The sequence below is a fragment of the Cloeon dipterum genome, chromosome 1 (assembly GCF_949628265.1).
Source record: "Cloeon dipterum chromosome 1, ieCloDipt1.1, whole genome shotgun sequence".
NCBI classification, from domain to species: Eukaryota; Metazoa; Arthropoda; class Insecta; order Ephemeroptera; family Baetidae; genus Cloeon; species Cloeon dipterum.
The window spans coordinates 29,922,551-29,941,500 of record NC_088786.1 but is presented as its reverse complement, the minus strand read 5'-3'; the positions used below and the strand labels follow the sequence as shown (position 1 = coordinate 29,941,500).

General features: G+C 40.8%; 1 protein-coding gene across 2 annotated transcripts in view; it reads left to right on the top strand.

Annotated features, from left to right (window-relative positions):
- Nucleotides 1–18,950, top strand: part of pxb — a 132,511-nt gene that overhangs the window by 20,439 nt on the left and 93,122 nt on the right. The window lies entirely within an intron of this gene.

Below are 18,950 nucleotides of genomic sequence, written 5' to 3'. Positions count from 1 at the left end.
CTAAAATTCACGTTCCAGTGCTTTTGGTTCGTTTTTCTCAACTAATGTGTTTAAAAAAATGGTCTCTTTGTTTGCTTAATTACCTCCAAGCAGACAGTAGGCTCTCTTTGCTTTTCTTTTTATTAATGAGCGGCAAATTAGGTCTGCGATCCAAGCAATGCTCTTTCTCGTGTGCAAATAGGAATCGTTAAACATTTTTAAAAGAAGGAGAAAATTTATAATGGGCGTGAAACTCTTTTCAGCGAGCATAGCTTTGATTTAAATAAATATATACGAATTTTTAGTCTCTGCGCTCGACTTGTTTTTCCATCCTAATTTGAATATTGACGTGGGCCAAAAGAAATGAATTACGAGAGCAATTCTATTCACTATCTAGACTGGCTGCCTTTTTTTGAAATGAGATTCGAACACCTCAGTGTTGTTTTGATTCACGGCCCCTTAAATATGATATTTCCTCTTTAACAAATTGGGCGTGGTGCACTTTTCTAACTCCTCTTCTTGCTCGCTCGCCTTCTAATCCGATGAGCCAACAGAGCTGAAAGAAATTATTATCATTATATTATTCCGGTACACACAAAACACAAGAGCATGTTTATTTATGAGAGACGTCGACCGTCTCACCTTACACGCACTTCATAAATATTTTGCCTTTTCCTCTCTGTTTGGGAGCGAAACAAACACAAAGTCTTATGATGAATGCGTTGTATTTTCTCATTCTTTATTTTAACCTTAAAACCCCAATAAATTTCGGACCAAATTCAATTTTTTGTGAAACTTTATTTAAAGATGAAATATAAAAATTATATAATATGCTAACTCATCCCTTGGATACTAAAACTGTCTTGCAAAATGTTCTTTCCCACGGACATAAAAAGAATTAGTTGTGTCCACACTCGTCATTAAACCTAAATTTATTATTAATTCCGTGAATTATAATGCGGCATCACTCTATGGTCGAAAGGAATTATCTGGCACGTGGGCGTCGGCAGATATTAGCCTTTGTTGTTGCTGCTTGCGCAATTGCAAACTTCTCCGACGTACTTAAACTTTTAATGATGTTGTGCACGCACATTCTCCGCCCTGAGAGTCTCATCGCTGCAAATTCTCTCGTGAACCAACCAACCCATGAACACCCAGCCTTTGAATTTCGTAATAGAGCCCGCCAGTGGGAAACAAATCATTCTTGGGTAAATATTCCTTGTAGTTTTCTAATAGAGATTTTGCTGGGTTTTCTTCTAAAATGGATACGGCTCAATAAAAATTCTTCTCGTGCAACATAGCCGGAAGCAACAACAAAATAAATTCGAAAAGCGGTGGCAGGGTAATTTTCGTTATCTCAGAGGGTAGTTTAGGTTTGAATACAAATGCACGCGCGCGCGCGCGCGCGCTCTCCGCGGACGGCACATACGCTTTTGCGAAATGGAATGCTCGAGGGTGCACCTTGAACAGGCCGCCGAATAAATATGTAAAGTTCTCTCTCGCATTTCGCGTCTCTCCTTCTTGCCCGCATCCATACAGAAATGCTTTTATTTTATCTTCATACACGAGAAAATGATTTGGGGAATTTCATATCGCTCACGAAATAAGGCGCTCGGCTCTTTTGTTCTTCCACAAACACCCACTCCCAGTATGTGCGCCAGTGGAATTTTGCGAATTTTACTCACCGACAAAAGACGCAAAAGGCATTTCCCCCAGATGGAATATATGCACTTGAAAATTATGGCATTTCTTCTAGTCAAATATGACACATTATACTCAGTTTAACCATGAGTATATGCTACATTTTTTTCCGGGAGAAATAATTTTTACTCTATTGTAAAGCAATAAAATGGTTTTCTTATTTACTGCTCAAGGCATATGTCATAGCCATTCGTTTTAAATAGAACTTTGATCAGTTAAATTTGAGGCTTTCCCACAAGCAGAATTTTCTTACCCAACCAATTCTCTGCTCCTTCTAAGAATTTCGTTACGAAACGAATTCGCGTGCTCTCCTTTAATTACCTTTTTGTAATGCAATTGCCTTTCAAACCACCCTCTTCTCGCATTTTGATTGAGTTCTCAAGGGAAATGCGAAACTCGACGAAAATTAAATCTCGGCAGTGCGACTTATTCATCAGCCGTTCACATTCGATTTTTGAAGTTGCGTGCCGCGCGCGAGAGTGAATTAATTAACGTGTTTGCACGACCGACATGCGGGCGGGTGGAGGCGGTGGGTGCAAATGACGCCGCCTTTCGCGTTCGTTTGAACATCTCGTCGTCAGCGGCGGCGGCGGCGACTTGTTATCTCGTCGGCTCCATCTCCTCCGAGAAATATAAGAGGTTTGAACTTTTCTGCAGAGCAGCCGACGAGCAGGCTTCTTCAAATAAGTCTCATTTCAATCTTTTGATGCGGAGCCACCCTTGGGACTCTCCATTTGCACACCCTCCTTATTCAGATTATCGCACCCCCGCACAGCAGACATTATGGAGAAGAGAGAAAGTCATCTCTCTTGGGCTTTCTCTCTCGCTCTCGCCAGCTCCGCGCGCAGGCCAGCGTGTTTGGACTTTTGTTATCAGCGGTAGGCGAGTTTTTTACACCACCCACCCCCTTTATTCCGCGCCTCTTTGCCATTTTAACCATTTGTTAAGCTTAAGGTATAATGCTTGCTCGCCTCCCCTTCTGGATATATGTGCGTCTGAGATTTCCATACAAATGTCTCACATTTAGCAGATTTTCCAAGCTATGGCCACCTACGCCCTAATCTCGACATATTATTATATGGAAAGATCAAATAAAAATTGCATGTTTGATTCATTATAAGGTTGTAATTTATCTTAAAATAAATTTCCTTCCTCTTGTCTAAAAATCCCAACCCTTAATTCATCTCAGGCTGTAAATTTAAGGAAGATCCTGTGTCTAGAATTAGGAAATTTTCCAATTACACTTGAAAAATAATTGACTAAATTTACGTCTCTTCATATGTACCCTCTTTCATTATTGAGAGCAAATTTTCGCTCGGGGTTTTGCTGAATAGTGGAAATTTAATAACATAGACTTCATCATAATTGAAATTCAGAGTTATTTAATTAAACTCAACCAATGAAGTTTAAATTTCCACAATAATAGTCCCTCAATAAGGTAAATATAGTTAAAAAATATAACTTCCCTTAGTGTGCGTATTTTTAATATTAATTTCAATATTCTCAGACTATTTCATGGAAAATCTTCTATTACGAAGAAAAAAATGAAAAATTGGTGCAAAGGTCAACGGATTTTGTAATTATATAAGTGAATTGAATTTTAGAATTTAAAATTCCTACCCACTTAAATTTTACACACCTGCTATTTATAATATATTTGCTCATGAATATTTGCCGACAAATTTATGCCAAATGAGGTGAGAGCAGGTCGTTGATGGAAGGCAGAGGTGTTGACCGAGCCTATGCTCGCCAAATTTGCGGCGATCTTGTTGTCGTCTGGCGGAAATTGCTGTGCAAATCACGTGGGGGCGCAATTTATTCGCGTAAGAGTACGCGCGGGCGCTAGGTGGAAAATGATATGCCGCCTTTGGAACGACGTGTGCCTATGCTTGTGTGAAAACTGTGCTGCCTGCCCGCGTCCGCCCACCCGCCTGCTTCTCGGCACGCAGCACGTTTTTCGCTAGCTCGTCCATAAAAGATAATTTGAAATCTGCTGATGTGTATATAATTTTATGGCATCTAAAGGAGCGAAAAAGCATTTCCATATAAAAAGCAGCCCTCTGCCTCTCATATCGTGTCGTGTGCTGCTGCTGCTGCTGATGTTGGCTAGAACGTCGACGAGTGCGATGCAAAGGGGACGCGCCCATCAAGGACGACCGGACCACTCTCTGGCGCAAAACTCATCCCAAGCAGATTTTATCTCTCTCGCTAAAGCGGCGTACGAAACACACGCATGTGTCCATCCAGCATGTGTGCAATTTATTGGAGAATATTCCGAAAACGAGAGAAATTCTTGCCCTTTGGTTTTAACCCCGGAAAAATAATAATATACTGTGAACTTTGACATTTCTTTACTTTGAACGAGCTGACGGGCGTGTTTTTTTTAAAGCATTGTGTATCTACAAAGAAGCTGCTCTCCAACTTTGCAAAGAACGGAAGCATAAATTTCGGGTTTTGCGTAGTAGTGGAATGTCACCAATTTTTTTTATTTCCTAACAAAGAAGGAAAATTTAGAACCAAGCTGTATATCCATTGTGCTAAACACTTTTCTATCTCTTCTATTCAATTCAACGAATATCACAATTCATTTTTCATTTGCAGCAGGACAGCTTTGCATGATTAGATGTCTAATTGTGTATATAAATTAGAAATATATTAGTTTGAAATTCTACATAGCAAAAGTCATTCCATTTCATGTTCCTTAATAGAAATCTGATCCTGGCTTACAACTAATAACTTAACATTCCTTCCTCGACCGTTTCGTTTCGTTTTCCCGTTGTAAACTACCCGAATACACGCACTTTTTATTGGGAATTCGAGCGTCTTTACTGCTCTTAAAATGTAAATATTCCGCGGCAAACAATGGGTCGTACCTGGTGAAACGCTCGAAAACCGATCAATATCTGGCTAAAAAGTGGGCAATTCCGACCAAACAATGGACCATTTTCCTCCAGTCAAGCCAGATATGTGCGGCATTAAAGATACAAAGCAATATAATTCCACGCAAAAAGGCCTGGCAAATCCAATTAAAACGCCTTTGTTTTCGCAACCTCCCATCGCAAATGATTCATGAACATACAAGCACACGCACAGAGGAGGAGAACGTACTCTCAGTTATAATAAATCTTGCCTCCAACGCGGAGAACGGAGACGGCGACTCTCTTCATTTGCGCAGGCACATTTTTCGCAACAATTTAGCAGAAATTCTCCAGCGTGCCTTTTTGCCTGTGTACGTAAGAGGCCACCATAAAAGATTTTCACGCGAAAATTGCACGCGAGTCGCTCGCCCGGCGACAAGTCTTTGTTTTGCGCGCCTCTCAGCGGAGTAATTTTCTTTCGCATTTTCGGTTGGAGGCGGCGGCGGCAGCGGCGGCGGCGGCGGTAGAGCAATCAAGTGTGGATGTTTAATTACACGGACACAATCGGCCCGGGCAAAAAGGTCTCCGACGTTGCCTCCGGTCATGCTTTTTGTCATGCGGTGTTAACTTTCATAACCGTTGTGCTGGCAGAGTCGAAAATTTTTCTAATTAGCACGGACAAAACCTTTTTTTAATGGAAATATGACACGAAACAATGCCATCATTTAAAAGGGAGTTGAATGGACACAAAATGTACTTTAATGAACGTAATTTTGGGGAAAATCGCTTTCTAGATTTAAGTCTAATTCAAAGCTAAACACGCGAATTCGCGATAAAATTTTTAACTATTAAGTTCTTGCATGAGAGTCATTATTTGAGTAAACTGACGCTACATCAAAGTTTTCACCCTGAATACAAAATTTCAAATTTGTATCACGAGATTTAAATTTATTCGTTTAATCTCTTTGTCAGGAGTTTTTATTTGCGGGAAATAACGACAAAATTGGTCGAATATGTTTTTTTTGTGCGGAGCCTTCCATTTTAGCTGATGAAATCAAATTAGTGCGATTTTGTAGCTCACATAGAGGCCAAAATATTCACAAAAAAACTCAAATCTTGTGCTTTTAAAAATAAAAATTACAATTATTGAAAATAAAGAATAATAAAAAATAAATTTTCGTACATTTTCATTGTACGAAAATATATATATAGCCTCAAGAACTTGATGATTACCTTTTGATGCGCTTAAAAAAACGAAAAAACTAGAGAACCCATCAAAGATATAAAATTTTAAGCTACTAATAGAGGTGTGTCTGAATTTTTCGTTATTATTTTTACTATTCAACTTGATTTTTAGTTCAATACCACAAGCTAGAATAATTGAAATCGTTGATCCTCCGCATTCGGGGTGCAACAAAAATTAAAAGGCACAAACTTTTTCATCCTCTAGTCGCGTCCATCCACAGGCATGCATGAAGCGCCGGTGGCGGAGGAGGCGTTTTTTCCCCGATGGTTTTATTTTCAGTCAGTCATTGCCGCGTGAATAATGGATACTCGTTGAAGCGGCGCGGCGGCTCCATTGGTGGCGCGCATGAAAGAGTAAATTTAGCAGAAAGCACACCGAACAACTTCATTAGAGCCACCAGCAATCAGCACACTCGCACACACAACAAGTAGCTCGGGGATCTATTGCGCTGCTCTCCTCGTCGTTCACCAGTTCGCGTTCGCCGCTTCACTTGGCCGTGCGCGCAATCAAGCGGAATATGTGCCGGCAGCCTCATCGCCGGCGGTGCTACACGTCCTAACTTTTGTTTCGCTCGCGCAGTTTGACTCTTGATCAGACCGCTCTTCTGATCGATCTACGCTTGATACCCTCTTCTGATAGATTTTTTCCCATGAATAATCTCTCAATTGGATTAATCTGAGAGTTGAATTCCAAGCCATGTGTGGGCCTTTTCGTGCAATTTTTAAATCTAAAATTATCGCGAATTAACTGCCGTTGAATTATTCAGCCTGTGCAAAGATCACCTGTGGCATAACGTTATGTGGCCAGTCAGTGTGTATAATTTTGTTTGCGGCTCAGTGAGAAAAATAATATTTTTTAATTTTTGCAAATTTTGTTTCCGTTCCCATTTTTTATAAAACATTTTAATTGGCTTACTATAAAGTCCAACATGCATGTATTTGTAGCAAAATAGATATCACAAAAACAATTATTTTAACTGTTTAGAAATCAATGTGATCTAGTTGGGACTATCAACAATTGCTTGGATAGTTTGTTCAATTTCTATAAGCATCTCCCCTGTGAAAAAGCAATTTTTCGTTTTATACAAAGGTAAAACGATAACAGCTTATAATTTCAGTATAAAATAATTCTTTTGCTCTCAATTGGGGGTGGCCTGATTTAAGAAGAAACAATTAACTGATAAATAACACGATCTCATTTTCTATTAAATGATTTAATTATAGGGGGAACTTGTTTTATTTTAATATATTTATTTTTTTAACGTAAGTATTCTTTTTGTTTAAAATGCTCTTACAACCAAGAGGGTTACAGATGAAGGTCATTTTCCTCTATCGATCGTACGTTAAAGTAACGATATCGTTAGTGAAAGTTTTGCAGAGTTAGCTAATTAAGAGAGAGAACAGAGATTTCAGAACCAACGACTCTATATAATATAATACGAATTACATCCACACAGATGCGATCTGACTTATCTCCCGGGTCGATTCCTATAATTGTATATTTCAGGGGGCCAATTAGGAGAGTATACGACAACATTCTCGTCGATGTCCCGATTTGATAGCGAACGTTCCATGGAATGTCGTTCGCTGTGCCGCCCAATTTCCAGCCAGATGGAGCGGCGAATTTATATAACATGCTGCAGTGTGTGTTTTCCTTTTACGCAAGCTCACATGCTATACACATTATCTTCCTTGTTTTTATATTAAGGGAGCAGTGGATTTAACGATTCGTCGGAACGATAACCACACGCAGACAATTATCGCAGTTCGTAAAATAATGCCACGCTTTCCGCGATATCACACACTTATCCAATTAAATTTAGTGCTTTTTGACCGAGTTTGATGCATATCAGGCTCCTGCGCCCGGAGTTTTTCTATTCCCATTAATCTTATTTTAAGTTGCAAGTAAAAATCGGGTTCGCGAGTTGCACGGCGCGGTGAAAAGAAGTAAAGAAGTAAAGAAAGAAAGCAAGAGTCACGGTTGAAAGGTTGCTTGATTCACGGAAAAGCAGAAACATGTTCCACCGCCTTGCCCATTTAATCCTGCAGCCGGGCTCGCTGTATAAATAATGTGCCGCTGCGAACGAACACAAAACCGGAAAAGGGTCTCGTGTTGCTGCTGATCCGCTCCTGGAAATATAGGCAACATGCACCACTGGCGCCGACTTTCTGCTGCAATTATTACGGCCAATAAAGTGTATTATTCCACATATATACCCGTGCATGTAGCGGCAGTTGCGCTACAACCCGGCAACACAAAAAGGGTGGCGACGAGTTATTTGTGCGCTACGTTTCCATTGCGATCAACTGAGCAGCAGCATTATGGCTTTTTATTTATTTATATTTATCGGTGCTGCTTCGCATTAAGAGCGAGGCTGTAAATTGCGGCGGCCAAGAATGTATGGCACTGCTCTTGTTGCACGTGCTGTTATATTGGCTGACCTGCCCTGCATGCGTTTCTTTTGCTGTCTCATCAATTAGAAATAAAATTTTGTTCCACTAAACATGACCTTATATATACGTTCGTTTCGTTATACCAAATCTCTTTTCTGTTCCAGGTGAGTGCGCATTGTACGTTTTGGAGCCCGGCCAAAAGTGCTGTTTTGGTCTAAATGCAGCAAACTGTAAGCCGAGCAATTTGTTTTCAAATTATAGCAGGAAGGAAACCCGACTAGCATCATTTTAGTTAAAAATGATTTACGCAAATATGGGGAAGATAAATAGTTTCGGTTTGTTTATTTTCCTCTAAGCATATGTAATATGGCACACATATTTGATTAGATGCTTTTAATCCGAGTTTCAACATTTCGTTAATGGAAAAGTTTTCTTCGTTCATGATTAAAATGTTAAATGCATGGTTACGAATTGAAATGGTGCGGTGAAGCAAAAGAAAAAATACAACTTCTGAGATCTTAAGTTTGCAAGTAAGCTCTGCAGGGGTAGAATTCCCTTTCTCCCAGAGCAAACGCTGACCCACATTTACATCCATTCTTGTTGAAATCTGCAGAAAGGCGCATATTAAAAGCGAAAGATTAACACCCCAGAGGAGTGCAGCGCAGCGCCTCCGCGAGTGTATATATATATGTTTCCCCATATTTTCTCCTGCGGACTAGGAGAGAGAGCAACTGCGGCGGCATCTCTTAATACTCGCAATTTACAAGAAAACTCGTCCTTAACTACCCGGATTAATCTATTTTAATTTTAATGTTGCCCGCTGCAGAATTCGCTGGCTCAACCACAAGTCCCTGCGACTCCTCCATGCTGCTGTTGCTCAGACTGGATGACAATTACTTTAATGATGCTTCTTGCGAGCGACTCTAGAGAGATAGAGCCAAAGTGCTACAAGCAATTAAAAGTTCACACACACATACACACACACCCCGAACTCCATCCGCGTCACTTTTGCGGCGTAGAAAATGTCTGTGGGCGAAGAAAACTACATGCAAAGTGTTTCAGTCAGCGTCGAAAAGAAAAATAACGCGCGCGCGCATCTCTCGCTAAATATTTTTCCGACTTGGTCGACGGAGTTGAGCTGTTGCTTGTCTTGAGATAAGTTTTGTGTTTGCCTTGGGATAAATCCGGCGTGCTCGCGCTGTAACTCGGTGAGCGTTTAAGAGTAATTGCACACAAGCTTTAGTAATTATCACCGAAGCCGCTGTTGCCGACTTCTTTGCACACACACGCCGCCGATAACAGCAGCTGCCGCGCCCGCAACTCGCAGAGGAAATTGATTTTATCGAATATAAATTGGCTCGGGTAACTTCTTGTAACATTCATTGCATTTCCTACCAAAGCGCTTCTGCACTTGGCAAAGTCAATAATGGGAATTGGAATCAATGAGTATGTTCTGAAGTGCATGATTTATATTCCTCTCCAAGAGGAAAATTTTTATTAAATGTAATAAATTTTTCAATTTAAAACATTTGTGAGGTTTTAAAACTAACAAACACTACACATAGAAACTTGAAATTAGTATTGGTATAGATCTTTGTTTTAATTTTGTTCATCTGTTTTTTTAATTCTCTCAGCTTTATCCCTCAGATTATGTAACGTATTAAAAATAACATTTTTTTTTGGTGAAGCCTAGCAAAATTTAAGCTTTTCCGTGTTTTTGTCCTGTAAAAACCATAAAAGTATTTTTTTATCACAGTAATTGCACCTGCTAATAAAAGAAGGCGAGCTTTTGTGCCGTAGTTGATCGATTAAAATTTCAATGGAAGCGGCAGGCAGGCAGGTAGGTTGATTCGAGAAGTGCGTACATCGGAAGCACACACGCACACGCAGACAAAGGAGGGAAAAATGGTGCGGATCAAAGGCTAAATAAGCGATGGCTATTTCACCTGCTCGGCAGCAAAGGTGATGCAGTGCGGGTGGCATCGTCACACTTGCACGAAGCGTATCAAAAACAAAGAGCCGCCCTGTTTTTATCCCCCTCTTTGTGCTCGCGTTTTCAATCTTCTGTTTACCCTTTTTGTGATGGTGCATCATCATCAAAAGAGAACTCTTGCTTTTCTTGCCGCCGCCGTCGAATACACACGTCTCGCTGCTTCGGTTCTATATCTATCAGCCTGGCTCTTGGTCTACCTCTGGAGGCGTTCGACGGTTAAATACAGCGAATGAGCAGGAAAATTGCTTTCCTGCCACTTTCCATGAGAAGCGGAGAGCGCGCACCTGGACTCGATGGCTATAGCTGCCCAAATGAAGAAAAATCGATTGTCTATTCAAATTCAGGAATTGCAGCAGATGTCCCGTGGTACATATTCTGAGAAATTAGAGATTAAGAAGTTTTAAATTATGGTTGGTTGTCATTATGGAAGGGGGAATTTTATTTTCAAATAACTAGCATTTTTGTCAAATACAGTTTTTTTTAATTTTGAATATTTAGATATATTTTTAATTATACATCCAATTTAATTTAGCTGTTTAAATTTAAATTTTGCCACGTTGTGTTTTGGAATATCACGAATTTCGGACCGATTTGGTGCTCCAAAGTTTATCGCCAGTCTATAAATTGTTAACATATTCAGTTAACTCTCAACACTGGAAACGCTGTACATATTTTGACAAAAAATATCTTTCACAAAGATTACACCCGCTTTGTATTAGCTCTAAATCGGATAGAACAGTAAAGCGCAAAAACTACTACTTGTCCAAATGGGATTTAGTGAATTTCCATCAATCTTTTTGCAAAACACAGCATCTGCTTGCAGATTTGCTACGTGACAATGCGTGGGAAGGGGGCGTGAACCTATTCCGCTCGCTGCAAAAAAGGTTCAAACCCTAATCCAGCTTAAAACAGCAAAAAGCAAGCACACACAGTTGGTTCCCAGACTGGATTTTGCTTGCCCACGGTGCTCTTGGGGTCGCTCCGTCGTGGTTGAAAACCGCAGCAATTTTTCTCCAAAGCTTGCTTTTTGTCAGACTTGCGGACATTTATCAAGAGGACTGATGTGTTATGCCAACAGAGAAGAGCACTCTTGTTTTGCCCCAGCTGCCGTGCATATCAAAATTTACCCTCTAGAAAAAGAGTTTTGTCCGCACTCTTGCATAAAAACTAACTAAATATACAAATCTGTTATAACGATACTTCATTATATAAAATAGGTGTCTACTAATAAAAGTAGAGTAAAAAATGGATGATTTAAACTAAAATTTGAGAAAATTGATAGTTTTTATATTTTTATTTGTATAGCTTGTTTCAATCTATTAGTATTATTTAAATTTATTTCAATCTATATAAATTCAATCTACCAATCCAGTAATGCACTGTATATCCCAGGGCAATCTCTTATGATACCAATTTGTGCTCTTTGATTATGTTTTATATTTAATTAAATTGCAAAAAAAATACTTATTAATGTAACTACAACATTCTTTCTTTAGAAATGTTAAGTTATTATTCCTTTCTTAAGTCTTTTTACTTTCATAAAAATATTTCAGGTATTTTCATTAAAACAAAATGATGAATTAGTTACGTCAAGCATTCAGTCGTTTTGTATTATGAATGGCGATTGTGTGTGTGTGTGGCGCGCGAAAATCAATCATATCCATCATATCGAGCATTTCGTGGTGCGGGTCGGTGTGTGTTCGTTCGTGGCCGTTTTGCCTGCTACGCGAGAGCAATAAACCTGTTAGCACTATTAGACGGTACATCTTCATTATTTGCATTCTTATCTTGATGTCGGTTTGGGTCGTGGATGCACGCGGATAGAACAAGAGAGAGAGACGCGAGACGGATGGAAAAGGCAAACAACAATGATTCGTGTGTTTTGGCGGTGCGTGAGAAAAATTCGGGCTCCTTCATTTTTTATATTTTCCGTGTTCGGGCCAGGGGCCCGCCGAGTTTCACCTGCGCGCGTCCTAACTCTTTGCGAAGAGCAAACAAACACACTCCACTCGTCGAGAATCCACTCTGGCTGGAAATCTTTGAGCCACCCACCCAGCAACCACTTGAAATCATCATCATCATCACATTTCATCTGCTGACGTTCAAGGGCCAAGCTGGAAAACCATGTGGCTGGCAAACAACCTGGAAAGCCGCCCGCAATGGGAAGAAAGTCAAAAGCACTCAAAATCAATGATTCTCGCATTCCAGCACAGAATGCTGTTCGGCAGAAATTGCTTTTTCACGTTCGGTGATTTGTTTCATATAAAGAAAGAGAGGCAATTTTCGTTTCTTTAGCACCACTGAAAATGAAGCATTTTCGTGTGTGTGACCCGCTGAAAAAAGCAGCGTTCGCCAATACATATACACCCGAGCGGAGGGTCGAAATTTGAGCTCGTGTAAAAAAGTGTAGAATGCAGCGAGTCGTCGGCTCATCACTCGGGTTTGCTGCTTTTATTGGCTGCAATTTCCTTTCCCAGCAATTCGACCTCCTGCCACCCGCGTGTGGTACGACTCGTAAAGTGCACCTGAAATTCAGTTTAAAAAACTCGATTTGGCGGCAGGAAGGTCCATTTTACTGCCACCGCATGCACTTTATTGACGGCGCGGCATCAGCAGCGTCGGCTCTCGTCGTAAAACAATTTCCGCTTTTAAGGGAAGCACGGGAGAGAAGCGAATGTTATATTGGACGTTTCTAAGAAAATAAAAAGCGGCTAGGTGAAGCCAAATTTGGCCATTGAATCAGTTTACAGCCCATAAGAACTTTTAATAAAGCATTTTTAAACACGAAAGAATGAAGTTGGCTCGAAATAGGGAATTCTTATTGCATATTTTCTTGGAACATTTTTTCCGTTTAAACATGCACAATCATTGAATATAAAAAATTTCAACCATCGCAGTCATGCAAGTGCGGCTAAAAACAACGCTCAAATGCATATTTGACGTATATGGAGAACTCTTATTATTTTCCTTTTGATGGCGCCGAGCGACCTGGATTCAAACGTGAAATTTCCCTCAAGCAAACCTCCATTCGCGGGGGTTGATTGCGAGGAGCGCTTTTAATTACTGACCTCAAAGGGTGACCCGCTCTGCGGATTTTTGAGCTGCAAAGCGGCCGCTCCGGGCGTTCTGGCGGGCGAGAGAGCTTTTAAGCCGTTGAATGCGAGCCTCTTCTTTCTTTCTCTTTGCCCGCTGGCTCGCATGATTGCCGGAGCTGATGATGACTTCACCTCTTTATTGCTAAATGATGAGCTCTCGTGCTGAGCGCCGACAGGACGATAGAAAGAGAGAGCGAACCGAAGAAGGAGAAGAAGAGCGTGTGCACGTTTGTAAAATATAAATTAGCGAGCAGACGTATGAGATCCGAGGTTACCTTGCGCTAATTCGCCGCGTCGAGTCTCGGTAATGACTTCATCTGCCTCGCATTTGGAGCATCTGTTTTGTAATTTTTGCAGCACGCAATAACGTCTGACTTAATGAGAAGCTCGTGCACGTCCGTTGAGAGATTTTTCGCGTGTTCTGCTCTCCTTTGATTAAATTTAACTACCGCGTCCATTTTAATCAGCTGGCGTGCATAAAACTTTGGAGCACGCCAATGAAACTTACTGAGTGCTATATCAAAGTTTCAAAAGGGCTTCGATGGGCGTGTTACGTGAGTACATAACGAAATTGCAAAGCTGAAATAAAAGCAGGGTCGAATGAAAGAGCAGCAAAATTTAAAAACCGGTTTCGGATTCCCCCAACGCAAACGCGATCAAAATAGAAAACGGAAATTCAATCTGAAATCGAGAGTGCTAAAAAAGCAGCAACACAGCAAATTGACGCCCAATAAAAAAAGCACCGCGAATCTCGACTGACACGAGGGCCTCGTGTATATTATGTTTCGAAAATCGTACACACACATATACATGCACGGATCCGCACGAGATCAAACAGCACAAAATGTCCGTTTGAGTGACACCAAAAAGCGCAGAGCAAAGCCTGGCGCGCGAGGATGACGAGAAGCAAGGAAAATCGCATTAAAAGCGCTCTCGCGTGCTCGTCTGGCCCGAAAAACGTCACACCCGCCGCTGCTGGCGATTTAATTTGCCCTGGAAAGAGATGTTATTTCAGTGGCGGCCTTTCTCAGATGCAAATTCCGAATAAATCCGGCGGCCTGTGTCATGCAAATTAGCCCCCTGCTTTATCAACGCGCGCGCAAGCAACAACGTGACATTTCTGGCTTATCGCCTCTCCGATCTGATCTCGTGATAAAAAGTGCGGAGAGAGATCGCTGGCCCAAGCTGTGGCAGCTGCACCCCAACTTGGCTGCTCTCATCCAAAGGGTCGTGGAAATTAGTTTGCTATTGTGGTCTGTTAATTGCTTTTCAGAGCGTTTTATTGTTGATATCACGATATTGCTTTTTTTCGCAGTTTGAAACGTTGTACTCCTATTTAACATTTTCATTCGCAAACCCTATAATAATTTTAAATATTAGTTAACGATATTTTAACAAACTTGCTGGTGGGTAAAATTTAAACATTAAATAATTTTTATAATTAATAATTCAATCCGAGGAAAGAAGAAAAATATTGTGTTGTCTATAATATTGACCGAAAAATTATTTCCGAAATCATCATTTTGCAACAAAATTTTTACACTGTAGATATTTTATTTAAAATGGATATTGCTAAAAATATACGAAATACTCTCTAAATAGGGAAAGAGCTAAAAAATCAAGGTTATTTCGTTTATATTTGCGAGGAAATTGGCTCCAAGGTTTGCATGCTAATCAATGCGGTGAGCACTCTCCCAATTAAAAGAAATCGTGATTTATATCATCAGATGGGAAATTTACCTCATAATTCGTTCACCGTTGGATAAGATCGCTACGAGAAGAATCGAAATCTATATAGGGTAAAAATAATTAAAAACAGTTTAATTTTCCTAAAAATTTGGCAAAATATTTAACTGTTACTTGTTCATAGTGCACATTGTAGAAAAAATTATTCAAACTAACATTATGGCCATCTGCTATACCTTTAATTCAACAATTAAAATTAATTTCAATTGTTGCCCATTATCGATCCACCTTAGGCATTAAATTCACCGTCCCAACATCATTTTAAACCACTGCTGGGCGTAAAATACTACCTCAAATTCCGCAACCCCGCAGTCAACGCATTTTATCAACTCGATGGGCAGATATAAATGAGAGTCTGATGGGGGTGAACTGGATTTATGCTGCTGCATGCATACTTGGCGGGGTGGTACATACGCAGTACATATACGAATACGTGTGTGTGTGTGTCCCTGCTTCACATGCTGCAGCGGGCAGATCCACTGCCTGACCATTATATCGCACACAGCCAAACCGAGCAGTTTAGCGAGCGGCAACAATGGCTTTTGAATTCGCTTAACAGCTTTGCTAGGGGCTGCGAGAAATTTACGCGCAGATGGACAGTTCAAATCTGCTTATTTGATCTGCGGGCGTCCGACACAAAAATGCCCCCTGCGCAATTTGTGGTAATCGCTCTTAATTTCTATCGCGCTCAAAATCAGCCGAAGCGCTAGGGGTCTCGAGCCGCAAACGCAAAACATTCTGCGCTCTGACACATTTCCAATATGTTAGAACGTCTAAAAATACGGTGGCCCGAGTTTGAAAGACGCGCAGTTTGTATACACACAAATGTTGTCATCGCGGCGTCATCATCAATCAGTCAGTCAAAGTCGTCAGTAAATTGCTGTCCTCCTTCCTTTCAAACAAGTCGTAAAGCATACGTGGGAGGCGAAGTGGCTCTTCGGGTTGCCTACCTCCACGTTGATATTGATCCTCAATTTAGGCGTTGGGGGAAGCACTGTGGGAGCGCCGACGAAGAGAGAAGAAGTGAACAAATTGGATACAAGAAGGAAAATTTCGTGTGCGTACAACAGTAAATGTTGTTTTTGTCAAGAGGATTGTATTAAAATTGTCTTCATTTTGTCTGCCTGCAGACAGGAAAAGGGTTTTCTAACCGAAGCAGCCGACAACCTAACAAGCTGAGTTAATAATTCAGACCCAATAATCGACTAATCTAGCCATGCAATCAAAGTTTATCAAAAGCAGCAGATTGCGCACAGACCGGCCCATTGATGCACGACTCGTTAATTAATCCAGTTGGCCGGGAGCAAAAGTTTTTGAAGGCAGCTCGTCCAGCCGGCTGATTGATTAATAATTCGTGTGCATTCACGACAGGCCGACGAAGAGTCGTGGCTTTCGAATGTGCATGGAGTGCGACTTAGCCGGCGGTCTGTGTAGTTTCGCAGAGGGTCCTTGGTGGATTAGTTTGCGAGCGGGCTGAGAGGGGCATGCAAAAGCGGCGGGTCAGCCACATAAATCTCGGGTCTAAATCTCTCAAGATCTGTTTGTTACTCGACGCTAATTCTTTGATATCATACGAGCCGGCCTCACGCGTGGTGTGAGTGCAAAAACTTCGTGCCTGAGAAGAGCGCGCGCACAAATCCTCGACTGCTCGACTTTTTGCCAAATGCACCATTATATATTTTCGGCTCCGCAAAACAAGGCTGGTGGTGCGTGTGTTTAATTCAAATTCCGTGTGTTGGTTCCACCGTCTGCTACGTTTCTGTTGCTGAACAAAAAGTGACGTCACGCGAGATGGAGATTCTCTTCTCTGGAGTCATCTCTTTCCGTTTTTGCAGTCTAGAGAGGAGACGGAGCTTTAATCTCGCGAGGAGCATAACGCAATTTTAAAATACACCAGCGCACACAATATTCTTTCAGAATTACATGCAGCGAAATCTAATTTCGCCTCGGAATAAAACGAATTTGTTCCTTTCTCGAGAAACAGGAGAGCGAGAGAGCAGAGAGCAACGGCAGCAGGGAAAATGAGCAAAGTTTTTTGCATCCAACAGGCAGCAGCAGGAGAGCGTAGCAGGCTCTAGTCGCTATGTATATGGTGTTTGTTTGTTTCCTTCTTTCTGGTGTTTTGTAATGCCCTGAACAAAGTTTCATTTCGCTATCCACGTCGCGGCGCAGCACGGCGGCGGCACGGCAAATGTTCAAACAAAATTTGGTACACACATAATATATATGTGTTAAGCCCTAAAAGCGAAAGTCGCCTTGGACACACTTTTTCTCGTGGTTCTATTATTTCTTTAAAAGCATTCAAGCCTTTTAAAAATCGGGCCAAAACTTTTCCAGCGAAGCAAAAAGTTTACTCGCTGTGTGCGTGTTTTTTGCCATTTGTTTACCAAATAAACACCACAGATTAAATGACAAAAAATAAGAAGTTTAAGTGAGACGAAAAGAGCAAAAAATAATGAATGCGTTGACAGCAAGATTTAACTTCATATATAGGAATAAAAAAACAAGGAATGATGATACACATAAATTTAGATACCTATAGTTAAATAAACTTGCAGTATCCAATTTAAACAATGTAGTTTTCTGCAGTTTGTTACTTGCTTTGATCTGATTACACTCCCAGATTTGGTCCGCGATTTTCAACGCTTTTGGGCTCCAACACACACAGTCTTTGGCAGATGCGGGCTTTTGTTTGCCTCGTTGGTGGTGCTCTTTCCCTCGTCTTTGCTAAAAAATTTGCTCTCCATCATCCCCTCGTCGCTCGCCCTCTGCAAATGTAAAAATCACGTCCCTCTCGTTTGCTCGTCCTCCTGCTTTGCTGTCTTTTTTATTCGGCCAGACAGCGTTTTTCTCCGCCGTTGTTGTCCCTTATTATTTCGCATTATGCAGCAAGCCGCTCTCTATAAATTTATCGCGTGGAACTGAGTGAGAGCATCACATGTTGTTTTATATATGATTTAGCGAAAGTGTTTCTCATCCTCTCTTCTGTTTGTTTTGTTCGTTACAATCGCTCGCCCGCGGATTATTTCTATATTGCTGCCGTCGGTTTGACGGAAGTTTTCCACTGAGTGAGGCGAGTCTGTGCTCAGATTTGGCAGGCGACCAATGAAGAGAACGAGAAACGCGATTGCTGTTTATTGTTTTACGCCGCAGGGCACAATCGAATCAATATCATGGAATCAATTGAAACTGAAACCATATAGCAGACGAATATTTTATTGAAAAACTCTTTCTTTGATGAAATATAACATCGAATCTTCTTCTCATCCCTCTCAAATACATATTTCTTCTTTTTCAAACTCTCCAGGGAGAAATTTATTTATATAAATTTTATTTGTTGCGCAGAAGGAAAAGAGAACGCTCTCATTGTCCTTATTCCTCTATTTCTTACAAAAGCTAAAACACATTATTGGTGCATGTATGTGCAAAAGCAGTGGCCAAGTTTCTGATTTCCTTCCTTTGATTCACCAGAGCTTGACGCACAAGTTCTATATATAGTATATACGAAGCATCACCCGAAAGCATTTTGCTCATTTGAAACTCCATTAACGGCGGGTGAATTAATGCGGTCATCCGCAGAGCGATCTATGCGACACACATATGTACGTCCGACACGAACTTTGACCCGACCCGGAGTACAGCAAAAAGGCCTTTTTGTCCCTGCGTCCAGCAGCAGCCAGTCGAGTGAGGTCCGTGCCAGATTCGTATTAAAGCGTTTAATGGAGAAAAGAGATGCGCGTTCTCAAACGTTGTCGCAGAATCTTAACCCCATTTTTAAAATTAAGATCGTCTTTTCGCCTGCATTTGTTAAAATTTATAAAAAATGCATTCAGAGCGACAATCTAAATCACAAAAATTCAGAACTCAAAATAAAGATTAAAATTGGTTTGGAAGTTTTCAAATAAAATTTTAGCATAAAAACTTGGAGCCATATTTTTT